Here is a 20,817-nt window from a genome sequence, read left to right on the forward strand (position 1 = left end):
GTCCCCAGGTCTCACCACATTTTTGGACCAACCAGCCCTTCCTCTTCTCTCAGCTCCAAGTCAACAAGAGTCTATAGGACAGTGTTGAACTCAGCCCATTGCTTCATTGCTGCCTCTCCCCCTCTTCCACTCAGCAGTAGACCAATGTGGTTGCCAGCAAGCTTACATGCCTGTTCATTTGTTCCCTTTGAGTTTCAGTTTGAGGGGGGTGGTTTGTCCTGAAGGAACGTGATTGCTTGCCTTGAAGGCTTCCCGGTGAACAGCCTGCTTATACTTGTAGTAGCCAGTCATGCTGCCATTTTTGTTTTGGGTTTTTCCTGATGATCTTTCTTTGAAGATTATCTTCTGTTGCTCTAGCTGTTCCAGGCTAGTCTTCTTGTCCTTTCTAGTGGGGATGTCCCACCTCAGAAGGTTCTGGATAGAATTCAGGATTCCACCTAAGTTCCTATACTCTGCAAAGGCTCCAAAAGAGGCCTATTTCACTACACAAGTTCTAGAACCCCTTTTAGTTATTCCAATAGGCGAAGACGGGCTTACAAGTTTTCTTGTAATAATATTCATAAGACAGTCAAGCATCTTAGTATTATTTCCCCTCTTCAAACTATGCCTAGATCCCTGTATCCCAGAGCCCTGTTGTTCCAAGTTGAGCATGCATCACTATTTACCTCTGTCCCACTTACCCCACGCCCACACAAACCTGTCTCAGTGTTCTCCTATCTACCTTGTTCTTCTACCTCCTCCCCGTCCTTCTTGTATTGCTCTTCCCAACACCAAAACTATGATATGCCTGCCCTTACCCTGTGCTCTACCATTGCCTCCCTCCACCTCCCCCTAAACCCCCTTAACTTTTCCCTTCATTTAAGACAGTGTATTTTATCCTGTAATCTACCCTGACCTTCTTACCATCTGGACCTCTGTTCCTCTGTGTTTACCTTCTTTCACATTGTAATTGTTTTGATCACAGAATGACCTCCCAGATTCTCTGAATTTGTTCTTACAGTTTTATTCTGTTTTTGACTCTTCATTTGTCAATTGAATTCCAGGTGATGCTGCCATATACGTCAATCTCTGGTTGTTGTCTGTTCTTGTTGGTTCTCAGTCCACAGAATTCCCTTTAGGATGTTTTTTCATCACAGGGTTGGCTTTGGCAAAATCCCTTAGCTTCTGTTTATCCTGGAATGTTTTGATTACACCATCCTATTTGATTGACAGCTTTGCTGGTTACAGGATTTGATTAGCAATTTTTTTTTCTGTCAGGGTTTTATATATGTGTCCCCATTGCCTTCTTGCCTGCATGGTTTCTGTTGAGAGATCCCAGCTTAATCTGATTTGCTTGCCTTTGTTATGTTTCACTTCTCTTTTCTCTAGCTGCTTTCAGGATTCTGTCCTTATCTCTGATTTTAAAGAGCTTGATTATTATATGTCTTGGTGATTTTATTTTAGGGTCTATAATTCCTGGGGTTTATTGAGCTTCTTGGATGATTATCTTTTCACTTTTCAGGATGTTAGGGATATTTTCATCCAGCAGCTCTTAACAATCTCCTCTGTGGACTTGCATGGTTCTTTCTTAAGTTATGAATCTTAAACCTTCTTCAGATTTTTTAATCCTTTTTTTCTGCTTGTTCTTCTATCTTAGTAGTATTGAGAGATTTATCTTCCAGCTCACTAGTTCTGGCTTCTATCTCTTCAATTCTATTCTTTTGCCCTTTTAGTGTATTTTTCATTTCTGATATTCTACTATTAATTGTTTGGACCTCTTTCTGTAGGTTTTGAATTATTTCCAATACGGTATCTATCTTATTTGATTGTTCCTGTAGCACTTTCCTGACTACTTCCATATTTTTCTCAACTCCATTGTAAAGTGTTTTGATACATTTTATAATCATTTTTCTGAATTCCTTCTCAGGCATTTCCAAAGCCTGCCCTCCTTCCAGTATGGAGCATAGGTCTACCTCCAGCTCATTTGTCTCAGTTACTTAATCTAGTTTCTGGACATGTGCTGATATGGTCATCTGTTTGTTTTTTGTGCATATTCAGTAGTTATGTGGCCTTAGTACTTAGATGAGTGTGTGTTTTGGTATTTTTTACACTTTCTGATCGCCTCCAGGTAGATGTGATCATGAGATGGGCGTCCCTTTTCACTCTTCTTCCTGAGAAATTTCAAGATGCCACTGTTTGTGGTTATGACATAACTCAGGATTTAATTTTCAGCCTGTTTCCTTTTTAGTCTGCCTGTCCCACTCCACAATCCCCATTCACGCCTTTTTCCTAGTGATAAACAGTTCAGGGCCGGCTGTGGCCATTTTGCACTGCTGTTTGGTTTTAAGTAGAAACTGTCACTTAAAATTTTGAGGAGATCTGCATGCATGCATAACAGAACCCTATGGGGATGGGGTGTCCCCTCGCTCAGACACCTCCTCTAGTCACCAGAATGGAGGTGCACAGACAGTGAAAGACCAATGAACAGATAACAACAACAAAAAAAGAATGTCCACACCTTTATCTCTGTGGTTCTGTCAGGTGTCAATGGCTGCTCTGATCCTTCCCCTTGAATTAGAAAGCAATGGATTTCTTGCTTCTGCTACAAATTCCACTGGCCATAAACCTTCCAAACGTCTAAATATTCCTTTATATGTGGTTCAGAGGTCTGGGACCCTCCCCTGAGCCTGCTTGGTCCAGTATTCAGTGTTGCTGCTGACAGAGCTCCTCACTACACTTCTACCTGATCCATCTTGTTTGTTCTCGATATATCCATATTTGTGTGTGGCATCTTTCATCCAGATTGTCAGGGGTTCTTGGTTTCCTCAATGGAATCACTAGTAAGAAAGCCACGCTATATAACTGTGGTGTAGTGAATTTTATAATGCCTCTTCTAGTCATACTGTGCAACTTCCACCAAATAACATTTCTGTCCTGCTGGGTCTGGGTAAGAGAAGGTGGGAGAAGATGCTGATAGGATGACAGGATTCAGCTGTGGATGTTAGCAGATTTCATTGTAAGTAATAAAAACTTGAAACTCTAGCATAGGTATAAAATGAGCCATCTTAGAAGCAGGAGGGAGGATCTCACTATTAACAAAGAGGAAGAGTCAGGAGTGGAGGGCATCCTTTGGATCCTAAGATCCCCGTACACTGAACCTTCTTGATTCAATGACATAAACCTGTGACATCAGAGGACTGGTAGATGAGTAGCAGCAGCAAAACCAAGAACCAGAGCACAAGACAGAGCAGTGGGCTTCCCAGCCCATGAAGCAAGGAAAGCTGACTGCAGAGTGGGGTGCCTCCAAGCACTTGAGTGGGGGAGCTAGTGCCTTGATGCTGAGGCTTGTGGTGGAATGGTGTGTCCTTTGGGCTGACTGTATGGTGGAGTGGTGTGTCCTGTGGGCTAACTGGAACAACTGTGCCCTGAGCATTTCTATCCTGAACTATAGCCTGATAATTTCTCTAGCAAACCCCTTAACTGTGAGAGTATGGTGTCTAAGTTTTGTGTGGCCATTACAATGAACTATTGAATCCAGGTGAGTAAAGAGTGTCAGGAAGGGTATGGTTCATTGTCACTTTTTTTTTTTTTACAACACCCAGAAACAGAACTTTTGTTCATTTGCTAGGCTCTACCTTGGAGCATATGGGTGCTGAGGTGTGCAGGCACACAGGTACTGGTCTTGCACACTAAGCTTCATCTGTCACTAAGAATAGGCAATGAGGAAACAGCTTGATTTGAGAAAGAAACATTTTTTTCTAACTATAGAAATATGTTTACTGGAGAAAATATGGATAACGAAAAATATAATAAAAATAATTAAAATTACTTGTAACCCCACCACACTGAAACCGTACCACCTGTTAACATTTTTATGTTCTTCCTTATAGTCTTTTTATGCACAGATATAAATACATATATTATTTTTAATTCTTAAAAATGGTGATCATATTTGGCTAAAGAGATGGTATTATAAACTTCTTCTATTTTATAATACATTATGAGAATTTCCCTATATTATAAATAACTTTTACAAAGAAACTTTTTAGTGTGAGTGTGCTATAATTGACTTCATTATGCTTCTATGGAACATGTGTAGTCCTTCCCCGTTTTGTAGCTATTATACATAGCACTGTGCTCAATACTGGTGTAGAAAAAATAATACTGAGGATTTCCTTAGGATATATTACTAATGGTAGAAACAGACTTACAACACACATTGCCAAGTTTTCGTCTAGAAAACACATACCATTCATGACTCACTGCATTGAGTTGGAATGCCCATTTTCTGACAGTCACACCATTCATACGCACTCTCATTGAAAACACCTTTGCAAACAGTGTTTTCAAATGGAACTTGACAAGCTGATTTTCAAGTTCATTGGAAAAGAAGATTAGAAAGATTACCCTAAAAATTTTAGAAAAAGAGCAACTATGAGTATTGATATGCAATACTAGATAGATTACAAATGAGTAGTGATTTAAATGATGTAATAAAAAATAACACGCTCATATGTAAATACATAGCAATAAGTAACATCATAATAAACAGAAGATTTCATTTTATCTGGATCCATAATGAACATTCACGGAAGCAGCAGTCAACATAGGCAAACATACAGCAAAAGATCTCTTAGAGTTTTCAAAACAAAGATGTCACTTTGAGGACTAAGGCGTACCTAACCCAAGGAATGGTATTTTCAATTATCTTATATGCATGTGAAACCTGGACAATGAATTAGGATGACCAAAGAATTGATGCATTTGAGTTATGGTATTGGTGAAGAATATTGAAAATATCATGGACTGCCAAAAGAACTAACAAATCTGTCTTGGAAAAAGTAGAGCCAGATTGCTCCTTAAAAGCAAGGAAGGTGAGATTTTTATCTCACTCTCTTTGACTATTTTAACAGGAGGACCAGTCCCTGGAGATGAACATCATTCTTGGTAAAGTAAAGGATCAGCAAAAAATAGAGGAAGACCCTCAATGTGACGTACTGACATAGTCATTGCAACAATGGGTTAACAGCAGCAAGAACAACAACACATACCCCAAAAATGCATATGTCTATGGTATATGCTATCTTAAATCAGTAAGGAAAATGATGGATTAATTAAGGAAGGATTTTAGGGCAATTGGCCACATATTTTAAAAAATCATTTACTATATTGTTATTGGAGAAAGGCCATATTTTTAGGGGAAGAAAGAAAAGTTAAAACCTGACACCTTAGAACAAACACAAAATTTTTAAAAAATGCATTAAAGATATAAATATCAAAACAGTAAAAAGAACAAAATGATAGTCAACAGCCAATTTCCGAAACTACTACAGCAAGAAAGAGTTTTCAGATTTGGGCTGAGGAAGGTGTTTCCACACACGTCACATGACCCGGAAGAGCAAGAAGATGACTAGCAGATTAAGACCGAACTAAAAACAACAAAAAGATGCCTCATTGTTGTTAGTGCTGTTGGGTCAGTTCCAACTCATAGCGACCCTATGTAGGGTTTCTGAGGAGAGCCTGGTATAGGCTTGAACGGCCAGTCTTGTTGTCAGCAGTCCAGTACTTATCCTACAGCATACCAGGACTTCATAAACAATGTTAAAAGGAATTATCTGGGGGTAAATATTTGTAATATGTACAACAGACAAAGAAACAATACTCATAATTTATACATTAATAATAAAAGACAAGTAATTTAAAAAGAAAAAAAGAATATGAAGAGGTAATCCATTTAAAAACTAGACAAGAAACATCAAAAAGCACTCAATTTTTGTAAAACTAAGCTAATGTAAATTAAACATACTGTTATCAACTTGATTTCAATTCATAGCGATTTTATATAGGGTTTCTGAGGCTGTAAATCTTTACAGGAGCAGAAAGCCTCATCTTTCTGATGGGTATGAATTGTCAAAACATTTGGTTAGTAGTCCAGTGCATATCCTACAGTACCCACCCTTAATGTGAATTAAAACACATACGTATGTTATTGTTTGTTAAGTACCGTCGAGTCGATTCTGACCCATAGTGACCCTGTACAGGGTTTCCAATGAGCAGCTGGTGAGCTTGAACCTCCGTGCTTACAGTTCAAATGGCTTTGCAGCCTGGCGCATTAATCTACAGTATCACACCCAGGACTCTTATACCCATGGAAATGCATACAAGTGTTCTGAAGGAAAAGAACCCAGATCTGCAAACATCACACTAAGAAATCTGACCTAGTTGGGGAGAGAGATCATCAGGACTGTAAGCTGTTTTATGAGAAATGATTGCTGCATGTATAAGCTAAAAAATTTTTTAATTAAAAATACTTGCCAATGAAATAGGCCAAAAAAAAACCTTGTTCACCCGGTATTTCTTTGATGATTGTTGCTTGTTGTTAAATGCCATTGTAAGTTACAACTCACAGAGACTCTGTACAGGGTTTCTAAGGAGCTGTTGCTGGGTTTGAACTGTTGACTTTGCATTAGCAGTCCACTCCTTATTACACAGTACCACACAAAAACTCCTCTTTGATAATTGTTGTTTAATGCCATCAAGCCAGTTCCAACTCATAGCAACCCTGTATAGGGCTTCTGAGTAGTAGCTTGTGGCTTTGAACCACCAAGCTTGAGAATAGCTGTCTAGTGCTTATCCTACAGCATCACATCAGGATTCTCTTTGATTATTGTTGTTGTTAAGTGCTATCGAGTCAGCTGTGACTGACAGCGACCCTGTATAGGGTTACTGAGGAGTGGCTGGTGATCCTGAACCGCCAACCTCGAGGTTCACACCAACTTTGTAGTCCAGCCCAGGACCCCACTGAGCCACACCGTGGCTCCTCGAATTATTGTTGTTCTTGTTGTTAAGCGCCGTCAAGTCGGTTCCAACCCATAGTGACCCTGTATAGGGTTTCCAAGGAGTGGCTGGTGAGCTTGAACCACCAACCTTGAAGTGCAAATGGCTTTGCAGTCTGGCACATTAACTCACAGTGCTACACCAGGACTCCCAAGTTTATTGCTTATATTTCCCTTCCCTCTATTTTCTTCTTCCCTTCATCCCTTTCTTAACAAATTGCAGTTTGGATACATTTTCTGTTGGGAATTCATTTTCTCCCTTTTTTTTAAGTACTTCACATATATTAAAAACAATAACTCATTGTCATATATATTGCAATTATTTTTTCCCAGCTTGTCAAACACCTCTGTGTTCTGTTTATGGTTTCTGCCCTTGATTTTGTTCTGAAAAAGTTATTCCCCACTCGAGATCTGATAAACACTTATTAATAGTCCCCTACAGTTTTTGTGGGGGTTTTTTTTTTTTTTTTCTTTCTTTCTTTCTTTCCCTAAGAAGCATTCTGGCTGTACTTTTCTAAGATACATTTGTTTGTTCATCTTGCAATCCATGGTATATTCTTTTTTTTTCCAATACCACAATTAAAATGGCAACGCTTCAGCTGGCTACTTTGGACTATCATCAGGAAAAACCAATTTCTAGAAAAGGACATCATGTTTAGTAAATTAGAAGGCTATCCAAAATGAGGAAAATCTACATGAGATGGGCTGACACGATGGCTCAACAGGCCCACAATTGTGAGGATGGTACGAGGACCAGGCAATGTTTCCTCAGTCACACATAACGTCTTCATGACTGGAAGCCAACTCAACCACAACAAACAAAACACAGTTCTTTTGGAGTAACATTGTAAAATCTAATTCTTCAACTAAAAACTATTTTGGTAAATAAATAGTATGAGGAGGAAAGAATCTCATGTAATGGTCTCAATTGTCAGCCATCTCAGCATTTGTTATATAACCCTTTCATTTGGAACTGATGTGAAATATCATCTTTCTCTTGCACTATCTTCTTATATTGGAGTCCTGGTATGGTGCTATAGGATAGGCACTAGAGTACCAACCACAAGGTCGGTGGTTCAAACTCATCAGCTGCTCCTTGGAAATCCTATACAGGATCGCTGTGAGTCGGAACCAACTCAACAGCACTGAATGACAACAACACAGCGAGTTGATTCTGACTCCGACTAATCAAGAGCCTAGGGGACGGAGCAGCACTGCTCCATAGGGGGGCCAAGGATGTGATCTCTATGGCAGCAGACTGCCACAGCTTTCTCCCATGGAGAGGCTGAAGGGTTTGAGTCCCTGACCTTTTGGTCAGCAACAGAGCACTGGACCACTGATTCACCAGAGTTCCTTATTCTTACACATGCTGGAATCTAACCCAGTGCTTAGATGACTGCTTAACCTGTTGACTAGTTTATTCTTGCATTAATAGCATACCGCTTTAGTATGTGTTGTTGTTGTTACGTGCTGTTGAATTGATTCCCACCCATAGCGACCCTGTATAGAGTGGGTTTCCAAGGAGCAGTTGGTGAGCTTGAACCACCAACCTTGCAGTTCAAACGACTTTGCAATTTGACGCATTAGTCCTCAGTGCCAGGAACTCCACTTTAGTAAGTAAGATACTAATTTTATAATTTCTAGCAGTACTAAACTCCTCTTTTCAATAACCCCCACCCCCGTTTCCTTTGGAGGGTGGGGAATTTCTATGTATTTATTCTCCTAAAAACAATTTAAGTAGCTTAACATTTGGGGTTTCTTTTCCTTAAAAAAATTAAGTGTGACTGAAATTCTGTGTAGTCCCACATTAAATCTGTAGACTACAATGAGATGAAGCAACATTTTTATCATATTAACCTTTCCCATTCAGGAATATGTCTTTCTAATATTCAGTAATATTCAATGATTATTTAGGATTTATAGATTCTTTACACATTTGAACCTGCAGATTTATCAACTTTATCTTGGAAACATACTTATTTATGGAAAAAAAAAAAAAAAATGTTAAAAATTCCAGCAGATCGACCTGGTATGCTCACCTCATGCCATTATTTGTGAGTTCCCATTATCCTTCTACCTTCTACCTTTGTTCTTGACCCATAATGGCCTAAGATGGTCCAGGGGTGGGAAATTCTTGGTAATAAGAAGGCTAGGGATGGACTAGATACAAGTAGAAGTGTGGTTCATGGACTGTTACTATGTATTTTATAGTTTTTATTGCTATTATGAATGTCTATTTCCCCCTATTCCATAGTCAGTTATGAGTATTTTAGAAAAACTTTGAATTTTGTGTACTGTACATTGTTGTATCTGGTTCTATCATCGATAGAGCTCTTACTAGTTCTAACAGTTTTCAGTTTGTTTGAGTACACTGTTCTATCACATCTGCATATAATAATATTTGGCTCCCTTTCCTTAGTGCAGGAGACCTGGTGGCACTGTGGTTAGAGCACTTTAGAGTTAACCAAAAAGTTACCAGGAGAAAGATGTGGCAGTTCTACGCTGTTGCTATGAATCAGAATCAAACTGAATGCATTGGGTTTGGTTTGGGGTTTCTTCAATACTTACAATACCTATTTCTTGGTGTACCCTCTACCCTCCTCCTCTTCCCGACCCCTAGAACTTCCAGAGCAATGTTAAATCATCTGCTGACAACGAAGTCCATGGGCAGAGAAGATACCATGTCCGTCCTTCTTAGCTGACCAAGTTCACATAAAAGTCACAGATGCACAATAAGCATAGAACTGCAGCACATCCAAAATGCATGGGAGCTGAATGAGACTCCAAGCAGGTACAAGAGAATGTGTTAAGTCTATAGTTGAGTATGTATGTGGGCACTGACAGCCCAGAGAGGCTAAGCTTTCCATTAGAACCACAACTTGCTTCAAATGTAGTTGGGTAAGAACTGAATATATATGCATGTAAGAACTCCGGGGAGTTCTGGTGTGGCGCTGTGGGTTAATGCACTGGGCTGCAAAAGTCCTTTTGATCCACAAGGCTGGCGGTTCAAGCTCACCAGCTGCTTCTTGAAAACTCTATACAGGGTCGCTATGGGTTGGAACCAACTTGACGGCATTTTAACAATGACGACAATAATTAATTACAAAATATGAACTACATAATTTTGGCGATTATGACTATGACATAAATGCTTAATATCTGTGTTTAAAAACCGACAGTGTACAATATAAAGAATGGTAAAATCCATGCAAATAATTTAAAATATTAATTTTTCTTTACTTCGAGTGACATTACATAGCAAATAAAAAGCACCGTAAGAGTTAAGAGAGAACAGAGAAGGCTTTTTTAAAAAAAATTAATACTTTTATTGACAGTTTTTTCCTGCTTTTTTAATTACAAGTCTATATTTTCATTTTGCACTGGGACATGAAAATTATGTAACTGGCTCTGGGGATCATAATGAGTATTTTTTTTTTTTTTTTTAGGCTTTACTGGAACTAAGTTGGACTAAACCACACTATTTACACAATGGGTCAACTGCATAATTGTTATTTATAATAAAAGAATGGAAACACCTATATGCCTATTTAAAGGAATGATTAAGTAAAAGCTGGCACCTTCTTTCAATAGAATACTGCACAAATGAAAAGAAAGAGAAAGCTGCTAAGGAAAGAGCTCTAAGAAACACTGTTAACTGAAAAAATATTTGAGACAAATGAGTATGTGCTACCTTTTACATAAAAAAAGGAAAAAATAAGAATATATGTTTGAGTATACAAACTCTTCAAGGATACAGAAGAAATTAATAACTACTTACAGTGAAAAATTATATTATATTGTAACTCCATTTTTCCACAAACTTTTTGAAGTCCATATGCATATATGTATTTTAATCATGTGTGACTATACTACTTACTCAAAATATTAAAATTTAAATTATCAGCCAGCTTTCGAAGAAAGGACTGGATAGTAGGTTAGGAACTAGGCAAACAAACCAGAAATTTATTTCCTCTGGACTTTCCATAGCTAGTGCTAGAGAAACACCTAGCCCGTTTATAATCTGGCTACTCATAATGCCAGTGTAGGCAGAAGTATGATTAGTGAGAAAGCACTACTGTCATATAAACTTAAAGATACAGATAGTGGCTGACTTACAACATATTCAAGTTATGAAGAACCATAATTAATGACTATTTCTTTTCATCATTTAAAAATATATTATCTATTGGGAGTAATATATGTTGTTATTGTTAAGTGCCATTGAGTCGCTTCCGACCCATAGAGACCCTGTATAGGGTTTCCAAGGAGCGACTGGTGAGCTTGAACCGCCCACCTTGCAGTTCAAATGGCTTTGCAGTCTGGCACATTAACCCACAGCACCACACCAGTAATATATACTACATGTTAAAACACATAATGCTGATATCCTTATATCTGTAAACTTCATATGTAATGTCGCCAACCCCCAAAGACAAGTAATGATCAGATTCATAAAGATACTCATAAATAGAAGCAATTACAGTGAAAAAAATTTTTTAAAGTATTTGATTTACGTCAGAACTGACTTAACCACAGAATGCTTGGACTGGAACCCATTATAAGTTGGGGACTACCTCTATAACTCAAATTTAACAATATGTTACGTACATTTACCTGACACCCACAACTATATCTCTATGTTCCTGCTACAATCAGGGAGGGGGAGGGGATATGTAAGTAGGGATTAAAAAGCTCAATCATTTAGAATACCGGGATGCATTATTGAGAGGAGTAGAAACTTTTCCAGTCTTTACTCTCAAAAAAGTAAATTAACGCACAAAGGATAATGTAACTCAAATGTACACAACTGACTATACACTACATTGAGAATCTCAAGCAATTGTGAGGTCACCTTCTAACCTCTGCCCCTTTGTACCCTCCATGTAGAATGGCAGCCCATTATAGTTGGAGGACACGGAGATCAATGGTATTATATTCATGGTTGTGAGGTTTGCATTTGAATAATAATAATAATAGTAATAATAATAATAAACTCTTTAAGATGTTGCAAGAAAATTAAGCTCCATATTCTCCAAAGGAAAAAAAGAAAGAACAAGAGACCTCCTACTTTATTCCTTCTACCAGATACAATTGCGTAGTGGTTACGAATCGGGCTGCGAACCCTAAGGTCAGCGGTTCGAAACTACCAGGCACTCCCGTAAGGATTTACACCCTCGGAAACCTTGTACAGGGTCGCTATGGGTCAGAACCGACTCGACGGCACTTAACAACAACCAGATACAATATGGTCCACTAGAAGGGGTACAGGTGTCAAAGCGGGTCTGGCAGGTAAGCCTCGGCACATGCTGACGACTCTGCGTATCTACCCCTGACCCTTCACTTTCTTTCCCTTCCTTCTCATCCCTAATGGGAGGGCTTCCCTGACACCATTCCCTAACTTGTTTTGACGCCTCTGCTGACATATCCCAAGGCACACCTTGTTTTGCTGTGCTGTCACCTGTTTTAAATGTCTTTCTCCTCCATTAGTCTGTACCATCCTCCAAGGCAGAAACCACATCTGTGTATCTTCCTATCCCAAGTGCCTAAGATACACTTGGCAGTCTCTTAGTAAGTGTGTACTTAATGCCAAGTAATTTACAGTAGATAAAGAAGGTAAGCATCACTGACAATTAGAACCAGTATTAATATCTGGTTAGAGAAATAGGCCTGGGGAATGCTTAGTCTCCTGGACCAGAACAGTCCAGACTCACTGATGGCATCTTGGGAAACTGCCTGCATGAAGGTCTCAGGGCCCCTCTTGTCAATTCTGTGATTCTAACACCTCCATCCCTTAGTGAACTCCCTGACTCCCAAATCTCTGTTTCTACTCCAGAGGACACTGATTTTTCTAAACACAGTTGCCAAAGACACAAAACATACTACATCCCTAGTTCAGTGAATGCCAGCCCTTCACAGCTCAGATACCCCACATGGGTAACTTCCTTAGGAATTTTATTGAATTCTAAATATACTATCACAATTTCTAAATACTTCAAAATGACAATGGTAGTCACAGAAAATTTATTTCTATTTCCTGCCTCCAGCTCCTCCTGGGAGATCAAGTACCATCCATTTCTGCTGCCATGTAAATTAGCACTATTGTAAAGCTTGGTAATATTTACTGAATTCTTCATGGTCCAGCTCAAAACACCATTGTTCATGCTGGTTCCTTCACAGTACAACTAAACATTTCATCTCTCCTCATATTCTGCTTATACCTATGTGTGTTACTCTCCATTCAGCAGATTTGCACACGTGGCTAATGTGCTTACTCAGCTACTTTGAATCAGATGATAAGTTTCCTGGTGGCAGGAAACTTTTTCATTGCCTGTCTTTCTGTCTTTGCACCAGTCATCTGTCTATTTGCTTTTAGCTCTGGACTGTATTTTGGAGGTTATGCATTGAAAACTTCATTTTCAAGACTCCCCTAGCCAGCCTACCTTCTGGTGAGGTCTTGCTAACAGTAAGAATTGGTGCATGATTGGAAAACAGGAGATAAAAAGAAAAGACATTTCTTTCCCAAGCTTCTGGTGATAATAGGTAATGATGGGTTCCAGTGTTCCCATTTGGACAGAGTAGTTCTAAAATGGCGGTAGTAGTTCGAATCCATGCTGGCAGGCACAGAGGTAATACTTAATGACCTACAGTTGACAATGTAATCCATTTACCATTCTTTGGAAGGATTAGAGAAGCTTTGAATTTTAAGCCTAGAGCACCATGCACTAGTTACTTAAACAGAGAGGAAGACACAAGGAAAAGGATGGAGAGGGTCTTATGAGAGCCTGTGTCTTTCCAAAGAACCGTAAGACATTATGAAAGGGAAACCAAACTCCAGTAATGTTAACTGCCATAGTCTTACACCAATGTTTAAGTGTTTACTGCTCCTCCAAGTGTTACTAAAGGCATGTTAGGAAATGCATAACAAGAAAGGAGCTATTTTAAATGGGAAAAAAAGAAATGTAAATGGTTCTTAAACATATAGAAAGACACTCAACTTTTCTCATAATAAGATAAATTGAGTTAAAACTACAGTGAGATACCATTTCTCACCTATCAACCTGACAAAAATCCTTAAGTTTGACAATATGATCCATTGGCAAGGCTGTGGGGAAGCAGTCATTACTGTACACTGTTAGCAGGAATTAAAATTACAATAATGATGGAGGTGGATTTGACAATGCCCTGATATGGCACTGTCAGTTAATGTACTGGACTACAATGTTAGTTTGAACCACAAAGTCGGCGGTTCAAGTTCACCAGCTACTCCTTGGAAACCCTATACAGGGTTGCTATGAGTTGGAACCGACTCAACAGCATGTAACAATATGTAAGTATATGTACATTTACCCTCCCACTATGCAATGCCTCTTCTCAAGAAGCTCTGGTAGCGTAGTGGTTACGAATTGGGCTGCGAACCGCAAGGTCAGCAGTTAGAAACTACCAGTCACTCCATGGGAGAAAGATGAGGCTTTCTGCTCCCATAAAGATTTACAGCCTCGGAAACCCTGTACAGGGTCCCTATGAGTCGGAACTGACTCCACGGCACATAACAACAATATGCAATGCCTCTTCTAGGAATCTACCCTAAAAATATATTGGCAAATATAGGAAGACTTGTGAACAAGGCAACAGCACTATTTGTAGTAAAAGAAGACCAAATATGGCCCAAATGGTTCATCAATAGAGAACTGGTTGAATAAACCATGATATAGCTAGACTAATGAGTACCAGATAGTTGTAAAAATAAATGAGCAATATCTCTCTATATAGCTAGTCCTAGTATTAAGTACAAATAAGCCAAGTGAAGAAAAGTATATACATAGTATTAATGCATGTTTAAGTTACCAATTATTTCAGAAGGTTTGTGGAGATGGATATATATATGTATTTCCCAATGTTTAAAATACATGCAAGGATAATCTAAAAAACTAAAGAGGTAAACAAGATTGCCTACAGGAGTAGGAAGGCAGAAATATAAATTTGATTTCTCTGAAAACAGCTCTTTGTAGAACTGAGTTTAAGAACTCTTTAATATTTTATATAATTATAAAACAAAAACATTTAAAGGTGATTCCTAAATGTTGAAAGCAAAAGACAACAAATGAACCTAAGTGATAATGAATTGGTGGCACAGAGAGAGAATTATTTTTTTGTTACTTTAAAACAGTCCTTTTCTTGTACTTTTCTAGTGGGATCTACCCCAAGAATTAAAAAACATTGCCAAACATGATTACCTTCCTTTAGTACTCACACAGCTCATGGTAGTACTGTAGTATTGCTCTGAGGATATGTGTATCTGCTGTGGGATAAAGCAAATGAATAACTATGCTGTGTCACAGGAAATCAAGATTTCCAGTGTGGGCACTAGTCGCTGATAAGGGGAAGTGAGGGAAAAACAGCAATGAAGCTGCGAGCTAAGCCCTACAACGTTCAACAGACTCCTGTGAACCCGGGTAGAGACCTGGTCGGCCAGTAGTGTGGCAAGACCTGAGGACTCTTGGCCCCAGAGACAGTGACATAGCCACAGAGGACTAGAGTGGAGAGTGAAGCGTCCAGCTGATAAGAAGAGAGGGCATATGCACAAGAACACCCATACGGGCAGATAATACCCACTTGACCTGGCTTCAATGGCTGGATGATCAGAGCTCAACCAGAAGAAGATAGAAGAGGAGAGAGAAAAAAAAGAGTAACCTAATACAATTTGATGAACTTGGCCTATGCCTATGGATGCAGTAGCTCAAAAGAGGAAACAAATCCTTACAGCAACGATCATTCCCACCTCCTCCACACACAGAGTAGATAGCGATGGGCAACTTGGACAATGGCTACCCAAAATGGCACGGGGCCTACAAAGGCAAGAAGTGACTGCCTTACAAGCTTTCAAAAGGTTAACCTAGATTCAGGGGGCGTGGAGAAGATAGAATCTCCAGTGAGTAGTACCTAATCTGTCTAGACAGGGCTGATGAAATGAAATACAGATAGGTCTCTTGTGATACAATAGTGAATAACTGTTATCAGGACTGATTGTGATGGTTGGAAATGTAAAAGTAGAGATTTTATAGCAAAAAGGGGAGTGATTGGCTTTTCGGTCTGGGAGCGGAGGTCCCTGGGACCATCAATGGAGAGGAGCGGAGAGCGGGACCCTACCCAGAGAAGCAGTGATGCCTGAGATGGAGGTAGAGATGATGACATGGAGAGATGGAGGGGCTGGGGACTTTAGACCCAGAGAGGGAGAGGGGTTGTGTGCAGACAACCAGGGTGCAGGCTTGTTGTCTCTGATTGGCTGATGATGCATGGAAGGGACTGTAACCATGGCAATGAAACGATAGAATGAATGTAAAACTAATGTTCTCCCATGTAAACTATCACATAATTCACAATAAAACATTTAAAAAATAAATAAATAAAATAAAATAATTAAAAAAAAAAAAGATTTCCAGTGTGGGAATACAAAGGAGATTTGAATAAGATATGCCAACATGTACTGATGAAGTATTTATCTGTAAAATACATGACACACAATAAAATAAATATACATAAGCACTCAACTACTTGTCAAAAAGCTGGTGGCTTGAATACACCCAAAGATGCCTCAGACAACAGGTCTGGTGATTTGCTTCCGTAAGGTCACAACCTTGAAAACCCTGTGGAGTTCTATTTTGTACACACGGGATTCACCATGAGTCAGATTCAATTTGATAGTAACTAACAAGCCAACCCTATACAGGGTTTCTAAGGGTCAGAACCAACTCGACGGCACACAACAACAACAACAACAAGATAACAAGACTAGTCAGGAGGGACCAGTCACTGGAGAAGGACATCATGTTTGGTAAGGTGGAGGGTCAGACAAAAAGAGGAAGACCCCCAGCAAAATGGACTGGCCAAGCGGCAGCATCGATGGACTCAAGCGTGGCAACAGTAGTGAGGTTGGCCCAGGATCGGGCAGTGTTTCGTTCTGCTGTGCATAAGGTCGCTATGGGTCAGAGCACCAACTTGATGGCTACTGACAACAACAAGACAACAGCAATGAATTTTCTAATTCCGTCCACTGAAAAGCTCTAGAAACAGTGACCAGCCCAGTGCAAGAATCATCTATAATGCCTGGAACTAAGGTTTGCAAATACAATTTTCCACTAAATTGAAAAAAGATTTATTGATTCAATCACCCAAATTCAAGAGTGTTAGACACTCTACAAGACAAACAACCTAATTTCTTGACCAAACACATAGTAATTAAAGAAAGTAAGAGACAGTGGTATAAAGACAAATGAATGGGAATCAGAAATTTAAGAGTCATAACAACTATTTGCAAAATACAGATCTTTTCTAAATCCTGATTAACCAACTTGTAAACAAACACACACTTCAGACTTTGAGCCAATTAGAAAAAATTTGAGCAGTAACTAGATATTTGTTAAACCAGTTGCCATAGAGTTGATTCCAACTCACGGTGACCCCGTATGTGGCATAGCAAAACTGGGCCACAAAGGGTTTTCAAGAGTTGATTTCATTAATTTTTTTCAAGTAGTTTGGTGATACAGATTGGAATACTTGTGGATGGATGATAAAATGTCTGGGATTGGCTTCAAAATAATCTGACGGGGAGAAAATAGGTTTCATATAAATCAAAACTGGGTTGGCTGTGATTTGACAGTTCTTTAAACTGGGTGAGGGGTACAACTTTCTCCACTTAAATAACCACTAGGAAATTCAGAGACTTGAATTTAAACACAAGATTAAATGAAAAGGAAGACTTGGCAATTATTACTAAAAAAAAAAAAAAAAAAGAAGAAGGACTTGGCAAATGCTATCTATGCACAAAGTGGAGTGCCAAGGCAAAGTAAAAACATTCCTTGGGAGACTGGAAGCTAATAAAATAACAGTTACATCTATTCTAGCTAGTAGGCCCATTCTACTCTGGTAAGACAGGCTGACTTTCAGCAATGCCTCCTAACAAAGAGGAAACAGCCATCACAGGCTGACTCTTTCAGGTGAAAACACCTCAAGCAAGATTCAGAAGAAACTACCAAATGAAAAGGGGCAGGGGTGGTAGCAGACAAGGTGGGAGAAGTGACCTGGGTGGTGCAGTAAAGCTGAAGCCTGTTTCCATGCTCTAGGAACCTGGAGGGTTCCAAAGCTTCCCAACAAATGCATGCATGTGAATCAGCATGAGTGAAGTGCTGTCAAAAAAAAAAAAAAAAAGGAAAATCCTCTGAGGGGAAAAGAAGAGTTGTTGTCCAGCTGGTTTCAACTCATAGTAACACTGAATAGGGTTTCCAAGGCTTTAAATCTCTGCAGGAGAAGAAAGCCTCATTTTTCTCCTGTGGAGCAGCTGATGGGCTTGAACCTCGGACCTTGTGTTTCACAGACAGTGTCTATCGTATGGAGCCACTGTGTTCCCCAAAAGAAGAGTGAATGTCTATAATAGGCTGATGTCATTTTTTTTTCCTGTTATAGTCTGACATCATTATCCGTGTTAAGTATTAACTTAAGTCACCAATTCTACTCAAATTATTCCAAAATATAGAGGAGGATAGTGAACTTCCTAATACATTTTATGAAGCAAGCATAACCCTCATATCAAAATCAACAAAGGACGTCACTAAAAAAGAAAATTATAGACCAATATCCCTCATGAACATAGATACAAAAATTCTCAACAAAATCCTAGCCAAGAGAATCCAGCACCGTATCAAAAAGACAACAAACACATCATGATCAAGTGGGATTCATATCAGGGATGCAAGAATGGTTCAACATTAGAAAAACGATCAACATAATCCACCATATAAAGAAGAAAAAAAAGAAAAGAACCACATGATCATATCGATTGATGCAGAAAAGGCATTTGACAAAATCCAACATCCATTCATGATAAAAACACTCAACAAAGTAGGACTTGAAGGGAAATTCTTCAACATAATCAAGACCTACATAATCAACAACCTACATTACTCTCAATGGTGACAAACTGAAGGCCTTCCTTCTGCGAACAGGAACCAGACAAGGATGCCCTTTGTCACCTCACCTATTCAATACTGTGCTGGAAGTCTTAGCCAAAGATATACGGCAAGACAAGGAAATTAAAGGCATCCAATATGGCAAAGAGGAAGTAAAACCCTATTTGCAGACAATGTGAACCTATATATCGAAAACCCCAAAGTCTCAGTAAAAAAAGCTACCAGACCTCATTGGAGGATTAAGCAAAGTGGCAGGGTATAAGATCAACATTCAAAAATCAGGTGGATTTCTCTATACCAATAACGACACTGCTGAAAAGGACATCAGCAAAGCAATACGATTTACAATAGCCACCCAAAGGATGAAATATCTAGGAATAAATGTAACCACAGAAACAAAGGACTTATACAAAGAAAACTACAGACTACTACTACAAGAAAACAAGAGACACAAAAATGGGAGAATATACACCATGCTCCTGGATAGATTAGACTTAACATTGTGAAAATGTCACTACTGCTCAAGGCAATTTACATGTATAACGCAATCCCAATCCAGATTCCAACAACATTCTTCAAAGAGATGGAAAAACAATTACAAACTTCGTATGTAAAGGAAAGAGACCCAGAATAAGCAAAGCACTGCTTAAGAAGAAGAACAAGGTGGGGAGCCTCTCACTCCCTGATTTCAAAATTTACTACATGGCTACAGTGGTCAAAACAGCTTGGAACTGGTATAATGAAAGATACATTGATCAATGGAACAGAATTGAGAATCCAGAAATTAACCCATCCACATACAGCCAACTAATTTTCGACAAAGTACCAAAGTATATTGCATGGGGAGCAGACAGTCTCTTGCACAGATGGTGCTGGCAGAAGTGGAAAGTAATGTGCAAAAGACTGAAACAAGACCTTTACCTCACACCTTATACAAAAACCAACTCAGTATGGATTTAAAACCTAAATGTGAATCCCAGAATTATAAAAGTCATCAATGAAAAAACAGGGACAAATGTGAGAGATCTAATACAGGGCATACACAGACTACCAAACATTTCGAAAATTACACAAACAAAAACAGACAAAATAGATGATTGGGACATCCTAAAAATAAAAAACTTACCACGTGCATCAAAAGACTTCATTAAAAGAGTATAAGGGGAGTCCACAGAATGGGAAAAAATCTTTTGCAATGAAACATCAGACAAGAGACTAATTTCCAAAATATATAGGAAACTACAACACCTCTACAAGAAAAGGACAAATAACCCAATTAAAAAATGGGCACAGGACATGACTAGACACTTCACCAAGGAGGAGATCCGGGCAGCCAACAAACATATGAAGAAATGTTCATGATCACTAGCTACTGTTGTTGTCGTTAGGTGCCATGGAGTCGGTACCAACTCATAGTGACCCTGTGCACAGCAGAACGAAACACTGCCCGATCCTGGGTGAACCTTACTACTGTTGCCACTGTGAGTCCATCAATGCTGCCACTTGGCCAATCCATCTCGTTGAAGGTCTTCCTCTTTTTCTCTGACCCTCAACCTTACCAAACATGATATCCTTCTCCAGAGACTGGTCACTCCTGACAATATGTCCAAAGTATGAGAGACGAAGTTTGGCTATTTGGTCTCCAATGGAGCACTCTGGCTATACTTCTTCCAAAATGGATCTATTGGTTCTTTTGTCAGGCCAAGGCACTTTCAATATTCTCCTCCATCACTGTACTCAAAGGCATCAATTTTTCTATGGTCTTCCTTATTCACTGTTTAGCTGTTGCATGCATATAAGGTTACTGAAAATATCATGGCTTGGGACAGGTTCCCCTTAGTCCTCAAGCTGACATCTTTGCTCTTCAACACTTTAAAAAGGTCTTGTGCAGATATGCTTAATGCAATACTTCATTTGATTTCTTGACTGCTGCTTCCATGAGTATTGATAGTTGATCCAAGAAGAATGAAGTCCTTGACAACTTCAATCTTTTCTCCATTCATAAGAATGTTGTTTATTGGTCCAGTGGTGAGGATTTT

The 20,817-nt window shown here is 39.1% G+C and overlaps 1 protein-coding gene across 1 annotated transcript in view; it reads right to left on the reverse strand.

Moving 5' to 3' along the window:
• BTBD9 (BTB (POZ) domain containing 9) overlaps window positions 1-20,817 on the reverse strand; it is a 537,095-nt gene that overhangs the window by 206,320 nt on the left and 309,958 nt on the right. The window lies entirely within an intron of this gene.

The sequence above is a fragment of the Chrysochloris asiatica genome, unplaced genomic scaffold (assembly GCF_000296735.1).
Source record: "Chrysochloris asiatica unplaced genomic scaffold, ChrAsi1.0 scaffold00038, whole genome shotgun sequence".
NCBI lineage: Eukaryota > Metazoa > Chordata > Mammalia > Afrosoricida > Chrysochloridae > Chrysochloris > Chrysochloris asiatica.